This window comes from Eumetopias jubatus, unplaced genomic scaffold (assembly GCF_037043125.1).
Source record: "Eumetopias jubatus isolate StellerSeaLion01/CBP00866 unplaced genomic scaffold, mEumJub1_p1.0 scaffold_7, whole genome shotgun sequence".
Lineage (NCBI taxonomy): Eukaryota > Metazoa > Chordata > Mammalia > Carnivora > Otariidae > Eumetopias > Eumetopias jubatus.
In genome coordinates, this window is record NW_028274813.1 from 129,412,851 (window position 1) to 129,439,238 (window position 26,388).

Below are 26,388 nucleotides of genomic sequence, written 5' to 3' on the forward strand. Positions count from 1 at the left end.
TTTTAGACATACTTTAGCTCTTTGAACATATTTAAAATAGCATATTTAAAATCTTTGTCTAGTTAGTCCAATGTATGGACTTCCTCAGGGACAGTTTCTGTTTACTTCTTTTTTTTCCCCTTGTGAATGGGCCATAGTGTTTTGTTTTTTAAGATTTTATTTGTTTGAGAGAGAAAGAGAGAGAGCGAGAGCGAGTGAGCAAGAGAGAGAGAGAGAGAGAGAGAGAAAACAAGCTGGGGGAGTGGGAGAGGGAGAAGCAGGCTCTCAGTTGAGCAGGGAGCCTGATGCGGGGCTCGATCCCAGGACCCTGGGTCATGACCTGAGCTGAAGGCAGACGCTTAACCAACTGAGCCTCCCAGGTGCCCCCATACTGTTTTTCTTTTTTAAATTCTTTTGCATGTTTTAATAATTTTTTGTTAAAAACTGGACATTTAAAATCACATAATGTGGCAGTTTTGGAAATCAGATTCTCTCCCCTCCCTAGGGTTTGTTATTTTTGCTACTTGTGATAGTAGTTTTTTGTTTATAACCTCTTCTGATATAATTCTATAAAGTCTGTTTTCTTTGTTATGTGTGGCCACTGAAGTCTTGTGCTCAGCTTAGGGGTCAGCTAATGGTTTGAATAGAGATTTTCATAAATGCTTGGAACCAATAAACCTTCCAATATTAGCCGAAGGGCTCTCTGTGTGCATTGAGAGCATGCTTTAATACTTAGGCAGGAAGTTTACCATCCTGTCTTCACCTTCTATTTGTGTAGAGCCTCAGGGCCAGCCAGAGGTGAGAGCTTACAACATTCTCAGGTCTTTACTGGACATGTGCATGACCGCAGGCTCATGTCCAGTCCTATGCATGCATGTGGCTTTCCAGATTCCCCAGAATATATTGGACTATTTTGAAGTCCCTATGGACATCTTACTCCTCAGCTTTTCCTTTTAATTTTTTGAAATGGGTTCTGGCCAGGTGGTTGTTTGCCCCAACTGTTATTACTGCCTTGGGCAACTATAATGTTAAACAATTGTTGCTGATGGTTTTGATAAAAGCTTAGGGAAATCCTATTTGTACTGGACAAGCTCTGAGTCAAGTCAAATAAAGATAAGCTCTGGGAGTGGGATTTCCCAGGGAGGTATCAGATAGGACAAATTATGACAAATCTCTGGGAATGGGCTTTGAAAGTATTTCAACCTCATTCTGTCTCTTCCAGTGGCTGCAGGGCTGCTAGCTTTTACTGTGATTCAAGGATGTTGGTCTTCAATGCTACAGCAGGGCTGGAAAAAGGAGTCTAGGAATAGGGCAAGTTGAAATGCCAGAAGGATCACCATTCTTACTGAGATTTAGCCATTTCTTCTTGGATAAAATCTCCATGGCCTGTTGCAAGCCTTTGATAAATTTTCAGAGTTCTGAAAAAGTTGATTTTGACAATTTTTTGCCAGATTTTCATTTCTTTAACAGGAGAGGAACTCCACAGATCCTCATTTCACAATTTCTGCTGATGTCACTCCATATTATTTTTTAATTGTATGTGTAGATGTGAATGAGTGTTATGCAAATACACACATTCACACATGCACACATATAGGCAGAGATATACATTTCCCCCTAAGAGCTGCCATAGCTCTACCTCATGAGTTTTGATATGCTGTGTCTTCATTATCATTTCTTAATAAATATTTTCTAATTTTCTTAATTGTTTTAACTTTATCACTCTCCTCATCTGCTTTTATCTTCTCCCATAAAACATGACCAAGGGGACTTATTACTTCTCTTCTTTTTGCATTATGCTTCAGTATTTATTTAGACTAAGTTATAATAAGTTATATCCATATATTTGTTTTTTTTTAAAGATTTTATTTATTTATTTGACAGAGAGAAACACAGCGAGAGAGGGAACACGAGCAGAGGGAGTGGGAGAGGGAGAAGCAGGCTTCCCGCGGAGCAGGGAGCCCGATGCGGGGCTCGATCCCAGGACCCTGGGATCATGACCTGAGCCGAAGGCAGACGCTTAACGACTGAGTCACCCAGGGGCCCCATATCCATATATTTGTTAACCATTATTCCTTAAGCCCCACATCTTTCTGTTTCTTAATTATTTTTTCATCATTATCAGTATTCTTGAATAACTTTTCACTGAGAGCCTGGATATAAACATTCTGAGTTAATGACTAAAAAAGTCTTCATTTTATAGTATAGCCATGGTTTTGCCAAATATAGAATTCTAGGTTCAAAATACTTTTTTTTGTGACTTGGATGCTCTTTTCTTTCAAAGTCTAGTGTTGTTGAAGAAGAGTTTCAGATCAGTTCATTTCTTGTTTCTTTTCTTTTCTTTTTTTTTAAGTTTTATTTATTTTAGAGAGAGAGAGAATGTCTAGTGTTGTTGAAGAAGAGTTTCAGGTCAGTTCATTTCTTGTGTCTTTTCTTTTCTTTTTTTAAAATTTATTTTAGAGAGAGAGAATGAGCATGGGGCGGGAGGAGGGGCAGAAGGAGAGGGAGAGAGAATCCTCAAGCAGGCTCCCTGCTGAGGGCAGAGTCCTGGGTGGGGGGGTGGGTGGTCCATCCCAGGACCCTGAAATAATGACCTGAGCTGAAACCAAGAGTCCAACACTTAACTGACTGAGCCACCCATGTGTCCCGTTTCTTGTTTCTTTAAAGGTGAAGCATTTTTCTTTCTAGACATTTTTAAGAAAGGTATCTTAGGTATACTAAAATTTCATCGAGCATATAACTCCACTTATTACTGGTCCTAAGGACTTGGGCTAGTGTTTTAGTATCTCTGTTATAGTTGCCTCATCCTTAGCATGAGGGGAATGATGATTCCAAACTCAGGTTTGCTGTGAGAATTAAAATACATACTGCACATAAACCAGTTAGCCCAGTGCCTCCCTCTGAAAGAGTTCAATATATCTTTTTTTTTTTTTTAAGAGAGAGAGAGGGAGCATGTGCATGTGTGCACACACAAGCAGAGGGTGGGGAGGGGCAGAAGGAGAGGGAGAGGGAGAGGGAGAGAAAGATGACCTGAGCTGAAATCAAGAGTTAGATGCTAAACTGACTGAGCCACCCAGGCACCCCAGAGATCAATTTTTTTAAATTTTATTTGCTCTGTTGTTCTCAGGGGGCTATTTTAATCTGAATACTCAGGCTTTCCTTCCATTGAACATTTGCCCCCCTGTTTCCTGATTTCTCTCTTTTCTCCTCTCTGTGAACAGAAGTTGGACTTTTCAGATAAATTCTTCAAGTGTCTTTTCTCTTGTATTTAAAAATCTGCCTTTTCCCTATGTACTGGGAGATTTTACTTTAATCCTCATCCTTCACATGATTGCTCTGCCTTAAGTATCTAGGGATCTCATTTGCTTTCTATATTCCAAAAATCTCTTACTGTATTTGGTCTATGGAAGGTGCCTTTCTGTTTTTCAGAGCTTTTAGGAATTTATTCTAAAACCACCACCAACAACAAAAACAAAAAAAGCTGTTCTTTATGATTTGAAGAGATAGGACAAGGGTGTAAGTAGTTAATATCTTAAATCACCATTTTGGTCCCATCTCTTGCTTCCCCCTCCCTCCCAAAGATAGTTTTGAGATGACTTTTGCTTTTTTTTGGTAGATTCCGAAAGTCATGTTCTCTGTAGAAATTTTGTAAGATTAAAAGAAACACAACTGAAAGTAAACATTGCTATTAATCCCACCACCATTCTAAAGATAATATTAACATTTTCTTGTTTATCCTTCTAGTATTTTTATGCATATGAGAAAATAGAATCCTACTGTGCATTTGTTCTTGTAACATGTTGTGTTTATGTTACATATATTGTGGGCATATTTACATACAAACATCTAAACATTATTTCTTGTTAAATGTACAATATCACGTGTAAGTACCAACATTTATTGACTCAATCCCCTCATTGTTGAACATTTCTGTTTCATTAGTGCAATGATGTGCATCTTCATAGGTAAATATTTGCACAAGTCTATGGCTATTTTCTTAGAATACCTGACTGAAACCTCTTGCAGAGATTACCCTTATTATTCAAAAAGGATGTCCAGAGAAAGTCATATGAAATTATGACCCTATCAGCAATGAGGGCTGTGATTTAATGTAAGAATTCCTTAACTTTGGTGGTAGATATGAAGAAGGAACACAACTTCATCCAGTACAATGCTTTCCAAAGCTGGTCATCACCAAAATCATCTGGGGTGCTCATTTAAACTGCAGATTCTTGGACCCACCCTCGGAAATTCTGATTCACTAGGTCTAGGGCTGACCCTAGGAATCTATATTTTTAACAAGCTCCCAGGTGATTCTAGCGATTAAATGAGTTTAGGGAACAGGATCTAGCAACCGAAGAGCCGGGAGATGGGAGCAAGAGGGGCAGATGTTGGGAGGTGTCCTGGGTGTTTCCCAGTAGGGGAGGGAGTGATGTTGAGAACAGAAAAAGGGCATTTTGAAGGTAGGACTGACTCTTTTGGAGACCATTCTGATGCGAAGAGCAAAGGTACAAACTGTCAATGAGGACTTAATGTTTGGAGCACCCGAGACTCAGGTGACCATGGACCATCGTGTCACTGGGAAGGAAGATAGCCCCAGCATTGAGACCTGGATTCCAGTCAGCTCTGCTAGTATGTGCCACTTGAGGCTGGGAACTCCCTTTCCACCTCTGGTTTGTAAATGGAAGGCCCTGGATCACATCAGGGACTTTTCAAACCATGGGAGCCCAATGTCACAATGGTAGAGGGTGTGGCCAGTTAGGGGGAAGGCCAGGCTTTGCCCCAACTCACTCTCCCCTGGAGCCACCAACTCTATCTGCTTTATTTTGGGGTCATATTTAAGATTTGGTTTAAAACAATGTCTTCTGCTGCCAAAAAGTCTGAAAATCTCCCCAGACTAGATGGCCTTTCAGTTCTAAAAAGCCATATAATTTTGTGAGCTAAGGTCAGAGGGAGGAGGAACGGTCCAGGACATGGGATTGAATGAATCAGAAGGGCAGTCAAGAATGAATGAATATTTTAGACTTCTTATATTAAACTTGCTGGGGGAAGTCCCTCACTTCATAGGTCCCCGAAGCCCAGAGAAATCACGGAGGTTTGTCTGCTAATAGTTTGGTCATGTCTTGTCGTTTTAACATTTTTCAACAGTAGGGTATGTCTGACCTTCTTTCAGCCTCCTTTCAAGCTGGGAATTTAAGGTGTTCTGCTGAATTCTGAACAAACAAAACTTTGGCTAACTTGCTGCTTTGATCTCTGAGAATTCATAGGAGCAAGAAGGGAAGAGAAGAGCCAGGGGCCCTGGAGGAATTAACTGTGAAAACCTGGCCAGGCTTTGTTGGACCGGGAAGTTGGGGTGGGGTGTCGGGTGTCTGGGGAACAGATGTGAGTCTGACTTGATCTCCTGCAGCTGCAGACAGAGGTTTGCCAGAGGTGAATGCGAGTTCCCGCAGCGGCCAAACTTCCTCTTGGTGTAGCCCACCAGTGGTCTGTCCTCCCACTGGAGCTGGGGTTAGTGCAGGATTTTTGCAATTTGATTCCAGCGACTAACAGGTTGGATGGAGAACGGGTTTCTTTTGAGAAGCCAGGGATTTGATGGGTTTTTATCTCTGTGTTATTATATTCATTTCTAAACATTCCAGAGAGGTGATGGAGGGATGAAACCAGCCTGCCCCAGTAACCTTTTATTGCTTTCTGATCTCAATTAACATGATGGGCAGGGCAAGGTGGGACTGGGTGAGAGAATGAGCTGCTTCCTCCAGAGCGGCATGTCCTCCCCGAGTTTGTTCCTCAGGATACTAGTCCCCAGAGGGCTCCAAAAGGTTCAAACTGGTTCAGGAAATTTTGCCTCTTGTGTTTTCTCCTCTGGAGAGTCACAAAAATGTGAACACCTGAGGCTCTGAGAGGTTCCATAATCAAAAGTATTCTTTGACTTTATCGAACCAAAAACTTCACAAACTTAATTGGCCAGGGAATCATAATCTCTTCTTGGTGGGGAAGGGGCAGCAATTAATATAAAGTGGATCACACTTCAAGAAGGCTGGTCTATAAATTGGGGGTTCTGCTTAGTACACCCACAGTGGGAGTTCCTGAAGCTTCTCCTTTTTTTTTTTTTTTTCCCATGGTGGCATCAACAATTCTGGAGATCCTTCTTAGGAACCCACTCCTCTGCACTATTCTAGATAGAGTAGCTCTGCCTTCAGTTTCATTTGAGGAAAAAAAAGTATCTGTCAGCTGAAACAAGGTCAAGTCAAATTCCCACATAGAAGAAAAAAAAAATCTCAGGACTTAGAATAAGGCAGTTTCTACTCCCCAGCTCCATATAGCCTTCCTCCCAAAGGAGCCAGAAGTAGCCAGAATGTGGCATCCTCTTGGCCACAGAAAATATTTCAGGAATGGGTAGTTGACCCATAAACCAATCAGACCCAAATAAGGCTTATCTCAGGACTTACGGTTGAGCAACTTATAAATGAGTACCATCTTTTTCACTGCACTTGGAGCTCTGAAGATGTGAGCCTGTTGACACCCATCTGGCCATAAGACAAAGCCCGATAAAGGAACCAGCCAAGAGATGGAGAGCGGTTGTATCCTGATGAGTCATTTGAGTGCCTGGATCCAGCCACACCTGAAGTCGATGCTATTTGGTTATGTCAACTTGAGTTGAGTTTTCTATTATTTGAAATTTGAAGAGTCTTTACTGATACACTCCTCATCAGAGACCTTCTCTTGAAATTAAAAATCTGAGAGGACAAGAATTCATTTCCATACACCTCTCCATTTTACTCCCCCTCTAAAAGCAGAGCAAGCAATATTAAAGAAATTAAGTTATGATAACAATCATGGATTCATAAGAATAACTCCTTTTTTTTCCTGGAAGATACTTGGAAGTTTATCTGGTCCAAAGCATCCTTCACCTACCTCTATGGAATATCCACTAAGATGTTTTCTGGCTTCTGCTTAGATACTCCCAGGGTCAGACAGCTCAGTACTTCTTGAGGAAACATGCTCATTCTCAGGCAGCTCTAATCAGGCTAATTTGAATTTGCCTGCCTGTCATTTTACTTTTTGGTCTGAGCTGGATGCACACCAACTCAAATCCCTCCTCCCTAGAAGAGGCTTCCAAATTGCTGCAAACAGTGAAGCCATCTCTCTCCCACATCAAACACATCCCCAGCCTTATGTGAGCACACTCTACCTGGCTTATACATGTGTTGGATTCAACTTGGATTGCTTTTATTTATGATGTCTAATGTCGTACATTCTCATCGTAGAATATCCCAAAAAGTAAGAAGAAGAAAATGAAAATTCACCAGGGATTAAGCTGCCAAGAGAGGACCTTTGTTGACACTTGGGGTAACCAGTCCTCCACCCCTTTTATGCACGTAGACAGGCACATGCATTGCTCTGCTGGACCTTTGCCACCCTTTTCTTCCCTTCTCTCTGCCTGGGAGGCTGGCCTGCAGGGGATTGCATTGGCAGTAGGGCTTCTGTGAACTCCCACTTCCAGGATTTAGACAGCAGGATGCTCCGGGCACAGATCTGGTAGAGAAGAGAGGTCAGGGTGCTTGTGTCCATGATTCCCCCTGGTGAAGTCACCTGCGGCTGCTGAATCCCTTGCCAAGTCACTGCTCCTTCTGGGGCAGCCTACTCAACACTCCTCTCTCTTCCTCTTGCCCACAGTTGCTTCTGCCCTTGACCCTTAGTTACCAGCTCTGGGGTGCTGCGCTCTCCTTTGTGGTGCCACCCCTTTGTTCATGAACCGTCTACCAGGTGTTTTCAGTGTGCCATCTATTGCCAGTGGGGACTTTGATGGATATAGCTGGATTTTACAAATATGCAACATTGTTTGCAGGCTTGTTTATAATCTGCTCTGTCTTTTATTTATTTTTTTTCATTTTGAGAGTTTATTTTTTATTTCCATGTTGAGAATTAGAATTATTTTTTCCTCTAATTAATTTTCCCCCTATTAATTTAGAAGCAAATACTCTTGCAGGTCAATCTTGCACATATTCACGGTTACTTCCTTAGGATAAAGTTAGAGAAATACAATTTCTGGATTGATAGAAATGAGCATTGGAAAAACTTCTGCTCTGGTACAGTTTGCCCTCCCAAAAGCTTTATAACAATTTACTCTGTTTCCAATGATGTGTAGGAAGATTTGTTTCCCCACTCTCACCAACATTTAATATTATAGTAAAATAATACTATGTTTGCAATGTGGTAGGAGGTCTGTGTTTCTTTTAAAATGTGGTGCCTATCAGGGAAATCCAAATCAAAACCTCAATGAGATACCACCTCACACCAGTCAGAATGGCTAAAATTAACAAGTCAGGAAATGACAGATGTTGGCGGGGATGCGGAGAAAGGGGAACCCTCCTACACTGTTGGTGGGAATGCAAGCTGGTGCAGCCACTCTGGAAAACAGTATGGAGGTTCCTCAAACAGTTGAAAATAGAGCTACCATACGATCTAGCCATTGCACTACTGGGTATTTACCACAAAGATACAAATGTAGGGATCCGAAGGGGTACGTGCACCCCGATGTTTATAGCAGCAATGTCCACAATAGCCAAACTGTGGAAAGAGCCAAGATGTCCATCGACAGATGAATGGATAAAGAAGAAGTGGTATATATACACAATGGAGTATTATGCAGCCATCAAAAGGAATGAGATCTTGCCATTTGCAACGACGTGGATGGAACTGGAGGGTGTTATGCTGAGTGAAATAAGTCAATCAGAGAAAGACATGTATCATATGACCTCACTGATATGAGGAATTCTTAATCTCAGGAAACAAACTGAGGGTTGCTGGGGTGGTGGGGGGTGGGAGGGATGGGGTGGCTGGGTGATAGACATTAGGGAGGGTATGTGCTATGGTGAGCGCTGTGAATTGTGCAAGACTGTTGAATCACAGATCTGTACTTCTGAAACAAATAATGCAACATATGTTAAGAAAAAAGAAAAAGAAGAAGATAGCAGGAGGAGAAGAATGAAGGGGAGTAAGTCGGAGGGGGAGACGAACCATGAGAGACAATGGACTCTGAAAAACAAACTGAGGGTTCTAGAGGGGAGGGGGTGGGGGGGTGGGCTAGCCTGGTGATGGGTATTAAAGAGGGCACGTTCTGCATGGAGCACTGGGTGTTATGCGCAAACAATGAGTCATGGAACACTACATCAAAAACTAATGATGTAATATATGGTGATTAACATAACAATAAAAAAAGAAAAAAAATAAAATGTGGTGCCTAGCAGTGAATACGTACTGTAGAACAGAGAGGAGAAGGACCATTGCTTTCCTGGGCTTAATACCTTTGTTGGCATAGCTTAAGATGACATGCAGTGGGCTGAATAATGGTCCCCAGAGATGTCCTAATACCTGAAATCTGTGAATATGTTACTTTGCATGGTAAAAGGGACTTTGCAGATGTGATCAAGTGAAGGATTTTGAAACGGAGGCAATTATCCTGGATTCTCCAAGGCGGGCTCCATGCAATCACAAGGGTCCTTATGAGAGAGAAAAAGATGGTGTTCCGATGGAAACAGAGAGAGGCTGGAAGATGCTCTGCTGCTGGCTTTGAAACTGGAGGCAGCGATCACAGCCAAGGAAGGCAGGTGCCTCCCGGCGCTGGGAAATGCAAGGGAGCAAACTCTTCCTATAAGCCTGGCTGACACCTTGATTTTCAGCCTGGATCTCTAGAATAGTAAAAGAATAAATCTGTGTTCATTTGTTGCAGCAGCAACAGCAAACTAATGCAGTCACTTTCTTGTTTCCTGTTGACTCATGTTGAGAAGAACATCTGAATCCAATGGTTTTGTTTTTTTGTTTTTTTGGGGGGGATGTGTTCTACTGCAAGCCATATCAACCCTCTCTTCCATTGTGCCCTTGGTTCTAGGACCTTGGTGTGGAACTACCTTGGTTTCGGTGTTTGAGTTAGGGACATCAGAGCCATCCCATATGCATGATGTTGGTACAGATGGACACAGGGAGCCTGGTAAAGTGTGTTTAGGAAAATGGCTTCCAACTCTCTCTGCTGCTGGAAGGAGCCCTTGTCCATAAAGTCTCTCAATTTTGTTCCTAACCCATCTTTTCAAATCTATAATCTGAATTCCTTTCCCACACTTTCATTCCTCTTTTCCATAATTTATTTCTCTATTTGATCATCAGAATGTAACAAAAATAATACAAGCCCAAATGCTTGTAGAGGGATTTTCTCTTACCAAGTGCTTTCCCGTAAATGATCTTATTGAATCTTCCCAGCACAGTGCTCGGCAAGTAGTAGGTATTCCTCTATATGACTCTAAGGCTCCTGGGATCAGTAAGAGCACCCACATGCACACTCACACCCAGGAAAACAGGTGCATACCTGTGACTCTTCTCACTTGGACATGCGCATTACATGTTACCTTCTCTGAGCTGAATATTTTAGAAGAGATACCTTCTACAAGGAGAGCCATCACCTTTTTGTAAGCCCTAGTACTGAAAGAGATGCAAGAAGTCCCTAATCGCTTGGTGACCTGCAAAAGGAAATCGCAAACTCTGCCACCAGGACATGAATAGGTCATGCGGGATACCTGTCCTCAGTGAGGGCTCAGGTTTAGCTTGGGTGAGTTCAGCCTGAGGCCGGAGGAGGCAGGAGCAGTCCGGTACCTACGGCCCCTGCTGGCTGCACCCCAGCCTGACACTGAGTATTACCAAGTCTCCTCCCTGCTTCTGGGGCTTGTTCCTTGAACTCAGAGCCCAGAACTGACAACTTAAAGCATGAGAGGAGCCTCTGGGACCTGAATTCCCATTGTCTGTACCTAAGGCGATGCCTAAAAGCTACATTTTACTTATCTCAGCTTGCCTTGGGAATCTCTGAGATTTCCATACTTTTGAATTTGGAAAACTGGACATTCCTCAGTGATGGTTGTAGAAGGCTTAATCCAGCCCTGGGGCTCCCCGTGGGCGCTCAGGAAGGACCTGCTGATGGATGTCTTATGACACCCCATCACATTCAATTTTCTGTTTTGAAACAGCTTTGCTAGGGATGTCCAGAACTCTGTTCTCCAGCTTTATTTTTACTGGAATAATCCAAGAATCAGATAATGACGCCGTTTGGTCCCCAGCAGCCTAGAAAGGCAGGAGCCTAAGCATTTCTCATGGGCTACCCTTTGCACGAGCCCTAGGCAAACAGACAGTGGGGAGGCCCACCTCAATGTTCTACACGCTTCCCCAGGGCCCAGTCACTGCGCAGGCTCTTGGCCAGGTTGTGAGCTTTCAGAGGTGGAGAGGAGAGCTGCCTGCTGAATTTTCTGATACTCTTAACTGCTAAGCTGGCAAGACCTGCGGTCTGTTCAGAGAAGCGCCTTGTAGTTAAGTAAGAGCCAAGTACAACGACTTTCTAACGAATAGGACTTATTTCAGAAAAGCTGTGTGATAAAGTGGAAAGAACTCAAAATTTGCATTTGTAAGACCCTGAGTGCAAGCGTCGTGGTCTCACCGTGCTAGCTGTGTGGTCCTGGGCAGGTGACTTTGTGCCTCAGTGTCCTCACCTGCGCAACAGGCATCCTCACTTATGAAATGGGTATAATAATAATCAAAACTCATAAGGTTGTTTGGAGCCTCAAATGAAAGAGTGAATCTGAAAGCATGTGTGGAAGCATGAGTTTCGGTTTCTACTAAGGTTTGATTTTTGCAGGTGGACGTATCATGCTTTGACCAATTCCTATACAGATCATCTAGCTGAGTGCTAGCACGTGATCACTCAGTGGAATTTTACTGACTCAAGAAAATTCCAGATTAATGCAAAACTGAAGTTAGGAGCTGATTATTTGGGCATGAGTATTTTCCTTAAAGCTTCCCAGATGATTCTAAGTACAACCCCAGCTGGATGCTCTGAGAGATGACTTTGGGGCTAACTCATTGCAATATGATGCTCCCTATTGGCTGAGCAACTCATGGAAACATGGGCAGGAATAAATCAGAATAGAAGGCTTCTGGTACTTTGTTTTTTTAAACTCCTCTCTCAGAACTACAAAGTTTTGAGATTTAGATTTTTATTAGTATTCGTACCAGGTGTGAGAGCCATACCCATAAGCGTCCCCTTGCTTTATTACTTTAGAAAAAAATAAGCATTTTGGTCAGTATGAAGTTGGTGTGTGTGTGTGTGTGCGTGTGTGTGTGTGTTTTAAAGGCTTTTATTTATTTATTTGAGAGAGAGAGAGAGTGCACAAGTGGGTAGAGGGGCAGAAGAGGGAGAGGGAGAAGCAGGCTCCCCGTGGAGCAGGGAGCCCAACGCGGGACTCCATCCCAGGACCTGATCCCAGGACCCTGGGATCATGACCTGAGCCGAAGGAAGATGCTTAACTGACTGAGCCACCCAGGTGCCCCTAAGTTGTTATGTTCTTATGGCTCTTCCTAGGAACATGCTATTGTTTCATTTAAAAATATTTAGAGAAGCTTGCAGTCCTGTGTTAATGTTTTTATCTATACTTATTTGTCAACTATGGGAGCCGAGTGGGATTGTGCATGCCAAAAATTACAGCACAGCTGTTTCTTACCAACCATATTGACATAATGGCAATCACTCTATCATGATTCACCGCAGCTGATCAGCCTAATTGGTTTTAGCAACACTTCTGACCTAACTCCAGTTACATCACCGAGGCCAGGCTTGTTTGGGTGAGTTTCATGAAGATTTTTGGTTTCATGTCTGAATTTGCCGGCTGGTTGTTTTTATAAGCCTGTTCTAGTTTTCATAGTTGGGCATCTGTACTACCTTATCAGTTTACTCTTCTTATTTCCAGAAACCTAATGATATTTGTTCATTTCACTTATTCAATCAATAAAACTATGGTGCAGCTACCCAGCCCCAGGCACCATGCTAAGTCTGATTGGCAATTAGGCTTCATTGTGCATGCCAACCCTGATGGTTGATTGCACTGTGTTGAAAGCATTCTGAATATCTGCCTAGGCTCAGTGGGAAAGAACATGGCAATCAATTAGTCATGTCTGCCATAGACATAGGAGGAGAGAACGGGGTCCCATGTGCAAGGAACTGGGGATATAAAGATTACTAGCATTTATTCCAGCAGAGCAGATGGCAAAAAACATTAGGAAATCATCTGATAAGCTCTATGAAACTGGCTTATAGAAAGTTCTACAGAAACACAGGGGAGGAAGCAATTGATACAGCCTCAGAAGGTGGACGCAATGGTGGTAGGGGATCAGGGGCACATGAGAACGTTGTAGCAAAGGTAATATTTCAAGGGGACTGGGAAGGAAGTGTAGGAATTCAGCAGAAGATGGGGAAGAGCAGTCTTTGTGTGTGTGTGCTTTTTTGTACTTGGATATATTGCTATCAAAGTAAATGGAATTGATTAATGCTCTCAGTCAAGTTAGATACATCAAAAGGCATTGCACCTGATGTGAACAGTATAATCTGATGCATATTTATGAGAAATTCAAAGCACTTTCCAAATTCTGGCCCCCACTTTCATTTTCTTTTTTGTTTCATTTTATTATATTGCTCTTCCTTTGCTCAAGTAATGAGGTTTCTATATATAAACAGAGAGCACTGCGTGGCACCTAGTAGGCAATACATATGTGCTGAATCAATGAATGAATGTATTCATATTCATATTCACATACTTATAAGTAACCGAGAGTCTACCTCATAGACACTTTTACATGTAAATTTAGATTGTATGTATTTTCTACATTGTAAATACTCTTTAACATAGTTTTTACTTACTATAACATTGTAACTAGTGAAGATGCAGTAATTTGCTACATGACCCCCCTGTTCCTAGGTGCTTTCAATCCTTTGCTGTTTGAGTCTGTCATGAACCTTCTGTTCATAAGTTCTGTTTGTTTGTTTTCTATATTTCCAGTAGTGGTCTTGCTGGATCAAAAGGCATGCACAGTTGAGCATGACAGTTGAGCATGACATGGATCCACCTGTCAAACTATGGAGCTTCATTTTGAGGTGGGATTGCTTTCTTCTTGTCATCTTGACTGGTGAGGGGCATGTTCTTAGTTTTGGGGAGGCACAGACCACATGGGAACAGCTAAGGGTTGTATGGCCAGACACTGGGTGTACTGGGGCCAGTGACTAGGATGTGGGCCCTGGGGCCATGAGATGATAGACAAGCAAATAGAGGAGTGGGATGGAATGTGGCAGTGGGGCTGGGATGACCTAATGGTGATCCACTGTGCCCCCTGAGAAGTGGGTTTGAGATTGGGATGGGGCCCAGGCATCTTGGTGTGCTGGAAACAGCATGCACGTGGATCAGGTCAGAATGCCTGGGTTCAAATCCTGCCCTTTCATTGACCAACTCTGTGACCCTGAGCGGGGAACAATCTCTGTGAGCCCGTGTCCTCTCTGTAAGGGTAGCCATGCCCCTGAGAACCCAGTGTGGGAAAGGATTCCTTCATCACATTTGGCCTGGCCTCTCTGAACAAAAGCGCCAGTTACGCTTCCCACCTTAGTCCATTCTGGCTGCTTTAACAAAATGTCGTAGACTGGATGGTTTGTAAACAACAGAAATGTATCGCTCATAGTTCTAGGGTCTGGAAGTCCATGAGCAGGATTCTCGCATGGTGGGTTCTGGTGAAGACCCTCTTCCAGCTTGTAGACTGCTGACTTCTTGCTGTGTCCTCATGCAGTGGAACAGGTAGGGAGCTCTGCGGGGTTTCTTTTATAAGGGCACTAATCCCATTCATGCAGGCTCCACCCTCATGACCTAATCACTTTCCCAAGGCCCCACCGCCTAATACTGTCACATTGGGCATTAGGGTTTCACCATTTGAATTTCGGGGGCACACATTCAGACCATAGTGCTCCCTAAGGAAGATCCACTTCCCAATTCTGTAGTTTGAAGATGAATTTTAAGCCTGAATTCTTTATGTACTACAAATCTCTATATGTCAGTTGCAAGTGGAAGCATCTCAGAAGAAATGCTAAACATTCTGAGTCCAGACCTCCTTCCTCTCTCCCCTCAGAGAGGACATGTTTCTATACCTCCTTTTGGTGTCCTGACAGGCCCATGCAGAGTGGGGTGTGGGGAGGGCTGTAGGCCTGGCCAGTGTTTGAGTGGGCAGCTCAGGTTCTACAGGTGAACGTGGCCAATTGACCTCCCATGAGTACCAGCATGTTAGGAGGCCTGGAGACGTGTTGATTACACTGGAAAACTGCTATTCTTAGTGGCAAGCTGTCATCCGGCCTTTTTGAAAAAGGAGAGAAACCACTCAGCCAGGATCTAAAAATACTTAGGGATTGAAAACCAGCTCCAGCCAAGGTTGGGCCTGGAGCCTGGTCTGGGGAAAACCAAGTAGGCAAAGGTCTCTACTTTGCCTATTAAAGCATATCAGTGGGACTTTGCAAGACCACAGAGGTCACAGCTTAAACAGGCAAACAAACAAAAAACCCCAAACACTTTTCTGTATTGATGACCTTTTAGTTATTATTTATTATAATTAAAATAACATCTGTCATATCTTACAGTGAGAAAGATAATGAGAAAAGCTGCTTAGAGGGTATTTCCAATATGGCAGACATTGTTTTAAGCCATTATGCACATTATATGATTGAGCCCTATAGTATCTCTATGGGGTGGGCAATATTATTACGGCTAATTATTGGTGAGGAAACTGGGTCTCTCTCTAGTTAGCCGAAGACAGAATCTAATATATGGAATGGTCTGGAATTAGCCTTCAATTTCCATCCTTCCTTTTTGGCGGGGGTGAGTTGCTTGATGTTGTTTTCCTCGTTGTTCCTAATCTGCTCCCTTTCAACATCTCCAGGAAAGACCTTGGTAGCTGGCCGTCTCAGGAAAAATGCTTGGTGCTGACTTGACTTTGGGTGTCTTTGTGGAATGTATGCCTCACGGTCAGTTGAGCACAAGGGTCTGGTTTAATGAGACCTGTCTCAATTTGCATAGAGATGATGCTCCTCTTCCACTGGCCAGGAAGGAAGAGGCAAATGTCAGCCCTGTTGCATGTGGATTGACTCAGTGTTGGAAGGCACCATTCCTTGTGTAGGTATGTTCATAGGCTTTATCTTTGTTTGAGCCAATTAGTTTTTCCTTCCTGCATGCTGGGCCCCTAGCAGGGTGGAAGCCTCAAAGGCTTTAGGACTAAGCTGACATGAGTTCAGTTCTAGCTCATTAGAGTCCCCATGTGGCATAGCTACTCTGGAGGCAAGTTCATGTCTGTCCTTGTACATTTCTATTTCAGAGGTGTCTGGGAGGGACAGAGATGAGGAGGGGGTGGATCTCAGGCTGCCATCTTGAACTGGGAGCCTGTGCCTTCCAATCCATCTATGTTTGCTTGGTTCTGGTATTTTTTATTTATAATTTCTGCTTTATGGTTTTCTTGCAGCCGCCTCAAATTCTCTGTGGAAGTGACTGGGCACCAATTAATAAAATAAATACCCCAAACAAACACAAAAATGGCAACCATGGTTCCTGAGTTTGAAAAAGCTGTCTGCCACATCCCTGCTTCTTTTCTAGCAGGGCGAGGGAGAGGAGGGAAGCAAGGGAGAAATATTTCACGAATGTTGATGATATTAGGAAGTCAAAGTCTCTAAGGAAGCCCCCTCCTTAGTGTCTCAGTGTGAATCAGAGCCAAAGAGATAAGACATAAAACAAGATGGAGTCATTGAGGTGGCAGATGGCATCCTGTTTGGACTGTCTTCTGCACCGCTGCCTTTCTGCCTTTTCTGGGGGTGTAGACAGAGCCTTTGTTGACAGTGGCTTTGGTTGGTACACCCTGTACTCTTTTGGATTACATTTTGTCCAGAGAGAAACAGTTTTAAACTCAAAGTAATCCATGGTCACTCTCTGCAAATCAGCCCAGATGAATTCTTCATCAGCCCCTTCCCTCCCTGGGGATCCGTCAGCAGACCCTGAACGACTGGGATCAACCCATCAGGGAGGGGTTGGAGCTGGGTGGAGAGGGCATATTTTCCTTGGGTCCGGCTACAACACACACCACAGGACTGCCCTCTTTGGAATGCACATTTCTTCCTGAGTCTCACCGTCTGTAAATGCCTCTTTGGACGGGCTTTCACCTGCTTTGACCTCTTGCTTCTCAGAACTGTTAATAAACTAACTGCTTCGGAGGTGGGTCCTAGGTGATGGCTCAGCAGAAGAGGACAGAGGCTGGGCTAGCCTGTTCTTCTAGAAGAAAGAGAGAGGCACGGCGCAGAAAAAGCAAGCTCTCTGAAGTGTTGGCTGAAAGGGAAAGCAAGAATGCAGACATCTTTCATAACCCCCAGATGTGTCAGCCACCCGAGAAAATGATGGTTTCTGGGTGACTTTCAGAGTTTCTTTCCCAAGAAGTAGGAGAAGGGCTCCAAAATAAAGAAGAATTGGATCTTAAATAGTTTAGGTATCAACTGACCTCTTTCTTACAGCAACCTATAGGGCCAGAACATAAAAAAAACACTGATTTATTCAGGACATTTAGGCAACTTATGGATGTTAGGGTAGTTGGAAATATGCACGTGGCGCTCATTCAGCATATCTATTCTCTTAGCATCTTCAAGTGCCTTCTGTGGAGGGGCATAAGACAAGGCCGATGGGGAGGAAATGCCGTGAGCTGGTGATGACTCTGGTACTTCTTACTTTATCTCTGGTTACTGTATTCTTCCCCCCCACCCCCACCATCCTTTCGTCCTTTTGTTTTATTCAAATGCTTAAGCCATGTTCCTTCTTTCACTATACTTTCTGCCCCTTCCCCATCCCTTGTTTTCTTTTCTCTGACTCCAATATGAGAAGATATTTAAAATCAGATTCAAACATCTTGGAGGAAGTTTGTTTACACTTGGCACATTGTTGCTTCCCATGTCTAAGACAAAAGAAAAGAAGGCTTTAAAATGTCATAAAATGTCTGGGAAGGTTTTCTGGATGTCAAGGAGCTGTTTCCTCACACCATGTGAATGAGTTAAGTGTAGAAGAATCAGAAATAGATTAAATTTCACTGAAAACCCACATGTGTTGGTAAAATATGCCTGGGGCCAAACCTGCTTTGGGATCAAAAGAGAATTCATACATGTTGGGCGAAGATAGAAAAGTCCAGAGGCAACTGGGCATATCTGCTCATTCTTTACCAGGACTCTTGGGGTCACACATCCCTCCTGGGATGACCAAAGCCAGGCCCCGTGAAAAAAGGAATTACCCAGAAGCACAGGCCAGGAGGACTTCAGGACACCAGTGCCGGCCCTGTTCTCCTAAACACCGTGCAAAGGAGAAGAAGCCTGTGTCTGGGAACATTCTGGTCACATTGGCAGGACTAGCCTTGGGGCAGATGCATTCTTCCAAGTGTCCAGCCTAGTGCCATTAAATAGTCGAGGAATAGAGCCAGCCCTCATTGTTGTTATTCTAGGATCTCAGAGAATTCTGGTGGCCCCACCATCTGTGTGGAGCCCAAGCCAAGAAGAGCCTGGCAGTTGACCTTCATGCCTTTCTCTCTGCCTTCTTGACCATTCCAGCAGCTGTTGTCTGGTTGATTGTACTTACCAAAGGCTCTGGGCATCAGCCTAGTTCCCATCCTCTTCACTGCCACTGCCCTAGGTCAGGCCTCCATCATCTCTCACCAGACTGTAGGCGCCCCCTCTCCCCAAGCTCGCTTGCCTCTACTACATTTGCCATAAGGCATATGAGAAGAGCTTTCTAGAGCTCACACCAGCTCCTACCAACACCAATTCGAACCCCTTAAGGGGTTGCTTAGGTGCTTGCAAATTCCTTATATGATGTGTAGGAACCTTCATGATTTGGCCCCTGCCTGCTTTTTTATATCTCTGGACAACCAGTGCCCATCCCCTTTTTCTGCTGCCTCCCGGTGCACCCCCACCCCCAACATGCCGCAATCACTTTGAACTCCGTTCAGCCACTCCCTAGCTGTGGAATCTCGGGAAAGTCAGTTCCCCACCTCCCCCTGCCTCAGTTTCCTCTTTTGTAAAGTATAGATAATAGCACCACCTGCCCAGAGTTGTTGAGGACAAAATAATTAGCACAGGCTCCATGCTTCAATCAGAGGCAGGCATGGACCATGCCACATTCCCTTGTGTCTTTGTATGCACAGATTTTGTATCTTGAACTCCCTCTCACTTCCTCTCGCTCACTTCTGTTCGTTCTTGGGGTCTCAGCTAACTGTCAGTTCCATGAGAGCTAACTGTAACCCAGAAACCCACCTGTGCAACCGAGCCAGGATCCCCGGCAGCATGGTGATCAGCATTCGGGAGAAGGGGCCACAGTCCACGTTGTATCTCTGTCATCTGCGGTCTAGTTGTCCCTACGCCAGGCTGAAGGCTCTTTGAAGGCCGGGACCGTTTCTCAGGCACCTTGTGGGCCCTTGATAAATAAATATTTGCTTACATAAAGAAAGAGCAAAACTGGCTTACAGGGAGAGACTGGGACAGCCTCCAGGTAGATGCTGGTCAGCTCTGGGAGGGTCATGTTTCTTTTCATAAATTCATAAATGATCATTTTCTTGTAATGAGCCAAAGGAAAGACAAATTTGCCAAGCAACCATTTTAGCAAAAGCCATTTTGATATCGAAAGATGTTCCCAGTGCTGGGACTCAGAATGACCTCACACTTTAAAATGTCATCGTAAGGTTGTTGGACTGATTATGCTTGCTTTTTGGCTCTTGCCTCTTACCACCACCATCATCCCTGCCCTCTTCCCCCCCCCCCCATTTTCTGCCTCAGCTGGTGTTCCTCCAGCACACTTGAACTTTGGCTAGAATGCCATGTTCCCGGCTCTCCAATGTAGCCCTAATTTCTCCTGGGAGCAGCTGGGAAAATGCACTCTGCATTTAGATCTCATGCAGTTGTGACAGAATGCAGGGTGGTGTTCCTGGGAGGAGGCAGCTTCTGCCACCCTGGGCCAGCTGTGGCAGCATGGGACATGGCTGAAGGATTCTGTCACTCCAGCTGGCCATGGCTCATTAAAACATGTGGACTTGCTGGGGACTGATTTCCATATCTGTGCTGCCCACAGGGCCATGGGAAGGTTATGGTGGGTCCTTTCCAATGTGTCTGATTTGTCCATGGTCACAGGAGTTGGACAGCTGGGGAGGGTGTGTAATGCAGAGAGGTACTTCTCCAGAATTTGCCCCTGGAACCTCCTTCTGGGAATATATAATCTCTTACCTTTCCTCATCCTGTAGGATTTAAAAGAAAAAGCTGTTCTGTCATTTTTGCACATTGTATGTTCTAAAAACTGCATTTAGGAATTTTTAAGCATTGTTCTCACGTCTCATAAGCGATGCAGGCTGTTTACTTTAAATTAATTATGTAAGAAACATGATTTGTTTAAAATGCAGGTGGAAATTTAACTATGTATTAGCCTTGAAAAGGGGCAAAACCTGCTTCTGTGACCTCCTGTTTGGACTTCCTGGATTTTTTAAAAAAAAGACTTTATTTATTTATTTATTTATTTATAGTGTGCATGAGCAGGGGGAGGGGGAGAGGGAGCGAGAGGATCTTAAGCAGACTCCTTGCTGAGCATGGAGCCCAACACAGGGCTCGATCTCATGACCCTGAGATCATGACCCGAGCTGAAATCAGGAGTCGGATGCTTAACCGACTGAGCCACCCAAGGGCCCCTGGATGTCCTGCATTTTGACTTAAAAAATCAATTGGCTAATTAATGTGAACTTTGAGTTTTACATCTAAGTGTTGACACAAAGGAGGAGACTAGGCCATTTGCCATTATTTCTCCATATTTTCCCATTGCAGGAATGGGTAGCTTCCTTCCCAGTAAAGGAAGAAGCTAAAATGAGCACAATGCTCATTATAGTCTTCTCACTGTAATGTTGTCTTCTGAAAGTTTGGAGATAGCATGAAGGACTACCGAGACTTTTGACGAGATAAGTCAAATTTAGAGATTAAGCTCAGAGAAATGTAGGAACGAATTGGCAGAATTATCATTTTTAGGCTCCCCGTGTGGAAGGCAGCTTCTAAGAAGGTTCATTCCCTTGGAGTGTGGGCTGGACCTAGTGACTGCCTTCTAGCGAAGAAAGAGATGAGATCTCACTACCAAGATTAGGTTGTAAAGGACTGTGACTTCTCTTTTGTCCCTCTCCTTCTCTTTTCTCCCTTACTTAAGCCAATGAAGTGACCAGCCATGTTGTGAGGAAGCCCTCACCCCCTACTCCCCACCCTCCAGGGAGGCCCCCAGCCTATGGCTGGTGAAGAGCTGACGGCCTCAGTCCAATATCCTGTGAGGAGCCAGATCCTGCCCACAATCCCAGAGCGAGGTTGGAAGTGGATCCCTTTCCATTTGAGCCTTCTGATGACTGCAGCCCTGCTCAGTACCTTACTAGCAGCCGGTGACACATCTTGAGCCAGAGGACTCAGCTAGGTTGGCCAGATTCCTGACTCTCAGAAATAATGGGGGATAAGAAGGGTTTTGTTTTAATTCACTAGGCTTTGGGGTAATTCATTATGCTGCAATAGATAATTAATATACCTTGTTACTTCATTGTTGAATTTCAACATCACCTTTCCTTATGCCTCCTGTCTTTAACCAGCAGCTATATAGTAGGGGGAACCTGGCAGCTAGCCTGGGCAGCTGAGCAGTAAATCACACGAGGGTCTGAAGCATGAATGTGTTCACCTGCTCTCTCAAACAATCACACTAAAAATGCACAGAGACTCTTACACAGCTTTGTTTGTTTTAAAGAGAAAACATGTTTATTTCCTTGCTTGATTTAAAAAAGATGTTATTGTGGGAGACTGGATGGCTCAGTCGGTTAAGTATCTGCCTTCAGCTCAGGTCATGATCTCAGGGTCCTGGGATCAAGTCCCGCATCGGGCTCCCTGCTCAGTGGGGAGTCTGCTTCTCCCTCTCCTGCTGCCCTTCTCCCCTGCTTGTGCTCTCTCTCATGATCTCTCTCTGTCTCTCAAATAAATAAACAAAAAGTCTTAAAAAAAAGATGCCATTGCCTCCTTTCATGATGTGAAACAGGTGATGAGGAGCAAAAGAAGCATCCAGCTTGGCAGCCAGGAAAAGAGAGAGAGTGGGCGATCCTATGGGAGGTTTTGATAGGCCAGGACCGGCGGTGGCAAATATCCCCCCTGGTCACCTTTGGTTAGCAGAATTTCAGTCACGGGGCCACAAAACATGGCAAGGGAAGCTGGGAGATAATAGTCAGGGCCGCACCCAGAAGGTGGAGGAGACAGGTTTTTGGCAACACATAGCAGTATCTGCCGAAGTGATTAACTCTTAATTCCATTACATGAAGTTTAATTGAGCACCTGTGATGTGCAGACACCTTACCAAGTGTCACAGATCCAGACAACTCGCACAGTCTAGCTGGAGGAGTCTGTTGAGGAAAGGTGGTCTGGAAGTAAAGTCTGTATTTTTTAATTTTAGTTTTTTAAAAGATTTTATTTATTTATTTGAGAGAGAGAGAGAGATAGCAAGAGAGAGCATGAGCAGGGTGGAGGGACAGAGGGCAAGGAAGAAGCAGACTCCCTGCTGAGCGAGTGGGGAGCCTGACACGGGGCTCGATCCCAGGACTCTAGGATCATGACCTGAGCTGAAGGCAGATGCTTACCCGACTGAGCCACCCAGGTGCCCCAGGAAGTGAAGACTTAGGCCAGCTTCCACCAACCCCATGTGAAAAACAGTAGCAGCTACAGAGCGTTCTGTTCATGGGCTGAACGGTATAAGTTAATCCTGGGGAAGTTTTATCCCCAAAGCCAGGGAGCCACAAAACCACTCGTCTCAAGACTCTCTTTGTTGGAAGCTGTCTACATGACAAAACCTCTCCTTGCTCTGGTGGAATGTTTGTGACTCTGAACTTCCAGGTGGCAGATGTGGGAGGTGATCTGGCCAGTGTTCCAAAACCCCTGCAAACTCTCCTTGCTCCAAGGTAGTTTTCAACGTTAAAAAAAAAAAAAAAAAGAATTGGGAAGTCAGAGTGTAAACTAGAACAAGCCCTTTAGAAATGTTAACTTGGGACTATACACTGAAGTCAAAAATATGCGCAACCTCTGACGGAGCAGTGTTCTCCTGGCTGCATGCCTCGGGGAGTTTTTGGTCCTGCAACACATGAACATTCATTTGCAGTGCTGTCGTGAATAGTGAAACCAATGCCCCTCAGTGGTAGAGCAAATTGGGCTACAGTCACACCGTGGAATATTACACAGTAGTGAACATGCTTAAATTATAGCCTCATGCATCAACATGAGTAAATCTCTATAATACAATGCTGGTTGTAAAAAGCCAGTCATACAGGGATATATAGGGATGATTTCATTTATATAATGTTCAAAAACAGACCAACAACATATTGCTTAGGTGTATGTGAGTAGTGCTGGTGATTCATGCTTCCACTCCCTACGCTCTGGGGGCATGGGAATGGCACGGAGAGATCAGGCCTCTATTACTCTGTCTCTTTGCCTATTTCTGAATTTTTACCTGCAGAAGAATGAACTTCCTTGGCCCTCCTGCCCCTCCTGCTAACCCCTGCATTATAGTACATTCCCAGCCAAAGCTGGGACAGAGGGAGGAAGAGAGAGAGAAGAAAGTTAGATAGATGGATAGATATGTAGATAGATAGATTGATAGAGATAGAAATAGATAGATAATAAATAGGAAGAGAGAGAGAAGTGTGTGTGTGTGTGTGTGTGTGTGTGTGTGTAGGATGATACGATTTGAAAATGGAAGAGAGATCTAGGTTTTCTGGCCCTACCTACATGTTAAAAAAATATGTGGACTGGTCTTTTACTGAGCAATTACTGGGTCTCTCTCACTGTGCAAAGCAATTCCTCACATTTCCTCTCATTTCATCCTCATGTTGGCCCTGCAAATGCATGTAGTTGTTCCCATTTTACAAATTAGTAATATGAAGCTCAGGACGGTTAAGAGACTTACCCAAGGTCATTGTTGTGGGATTGGGAACTTTGGTGTTCAGGCTCAAAATGTATGGGTGCAGGAGTCCAGGGAATGTGCCTGCAAAAATCTAGCAAAGTATAACTTCATCTAAACCACTGACCCTTGAATACTGCCATCTGGCTCTGGCACACCCCCTTCCCCATTTTAATTTAAATATTTTTTGCTCCAGGGTGCATCAATTGGAGTGCAAATAAAGGATTAGCAGCATTCTCCCTGCATTCTGAACAGGTGGCTTGGTGCTTGCAGATGTGGCTGAATTTGCACATCTGGCAAGCATTAGTTGGTGGGCAGAACATGCTATTACACAGCCCTAATGAAATTTGGGTCTGCTGCATTTTAATAAACCATCCAAAGAAGCAAGATTCCTGGCATTTTGTTGGCAGTAACGGCCTGGAAGAAACAGAAAAATTTCTACCATCATGATGGATTAGGTTATTTTCATCTTGTACAAAGTTACTCAGAGTTGAAAGGTTGGACGAGATAGCTCTTGATTTAATGAAACTTGTGTCTGGCTAGTACATAAATTATGTAGTAGAGCAGCAGAAAAATCTGAGTGTGCTTTTATTAGCTCAGTCCCCATCATGGTTTAACTCAGATTGGGAAGTTTTTTGTCTTGCAAACATGTCAATGGCTACACAGCTGAAACATTTCCTTGAAGGAATATTCTGGTAGGAGACTGAGTCTTGATAATGGGCATTATCTGCTTTGGGTTTTGCCACTTTCATCCTGGCAGTTGTACTGCTTTGTTTTGTGCTCGTTAATCCATTAGTCCTGTCCCTCGCCATGCTTATACCCATGAGTCATTTTTCTATATCTTAAGGTTTATTTGTTTGGCTTGTGAGCCTGTGAATTGCCTTCATCACCCTTTTCTGTCCATCCCACGTTCCTAGCCATATGGAAGTGTAGAGTCTCTTCTCTCCCCACCAACCAATAAGCTGGCTAATTCAAGTAGGGAAGGACAACTCAGTCAGATGGAGCCAATTGCATTTTTTTTTTCTCCTGGGAACTTGAATTTAGAAGGTAATAGTAGTAAATAATGTAGTTCAACAAATATTGCTGGTTTTCCTTCCGAACATGTGGTAGGACTGCATTTCTTCGTTCTATTGTGGTTGGATAGAGCCTTTGAATAGTTCTAACCAAAGAGTTGTGAGCAGAAGCCAAGTGGGTTATTTCAGGGACGTACAAGACCTGCAGAAATATTTGTCCCTTTGACATGGCAATGTGCTGGGGTGCCATGGCAGATATGATGAGTAGAGCCCCTGCCAATGCACTGCAGGCTATAAAGAAAGTGAGAAATGAAACTTTGTTTTTCTAAAGCCATTCAGATGGGATTGTTTGTTACTGCAGCATAATCTAGTTTATACTAACTGACACACAGGGAGAAAAATATATGTGTGAGCAAGAAAAAGAAGAGCGATCACAGAGAGAGTTCCTTTGATGCCTCTGCTGGGATTGTAATATATGAACTTGGGAGTTGTGGTTGCCTATTCCTACACTACACAACCTTTGAGTCTGATTTCTTTCACTGAACAGAATGCATTTGTGATTTATGTATGTTGTTGCATTGATTGGTAGTTTGTTTCTTTTTGTTGCTAATTTGGAATAAGTAGCAGAGGAAGCTAAACCACAGGTAGCTCACAACCTTTGCATTGTCAAATTTTCTATCTTAGCCACTTGCAACCCTGAGATAGCACTGACACTTTATCTCGTTGTTGGTAAAATTTATAATTAAAAAAAAAAACAACAAAACAAAACAGGAATCCAGAGGCTTCTGGGTAACCCATGGAGCATTGGACAGGATCTGTCATTTCCAGGAAGATTAGTTAACATTACGACTGTGTGTCTCAAACTGCAGTACATCTACTCATGTCAGGAGTTATCTGAAGCTCCCAGAGTATTTTCCTGGAGCACTTGACTTAAATATTTAGAATAAATATTTAGAATAAATGTTTAGAATAAAAGTTTAATAAGCTTTTTATTATAATTTTTTAATTTGACGTATAACACATATATAGAAAAGTACACAAATCACAAGTGTACATATCACTGCATTTTCAAAAACTGCACATGTCCTGGTAACATAGAACTCAGATCAAGGAACAGTTACTACTCTCTGAAGAGTCACGACTACCCTGATTTCTGACACTGAAGCTTAGTTTTGCCTGTGTTTGTCCTTTGTATGAATGGAATCATACATTATGTAACTCTTTTGAGTCCAGTTCTTTTGCTCAAAGTTGATTGTGGGATTCGTGGTTTGTCTGTTCTCATTGTTTTATGGTATTCCAGTGTGTGATTTGTTCTACACTTTATTGGTCCACTCCACTGTTGATGCACCTGTGGGTAGTTTCTGGGTTTTGGCTATGCCACAGTGCTCATCTGAACGTTATAAAGCATATCTTTTGGTGAATATGTGTAAGTATTTCTCTGGGTATCTATATCTAAGAGTGAAAATGCTGAGTCGTAGGGTATACATATGCTCACCTTTACTAACTATGACCAAAGAGTTTTCCAAAGGGGT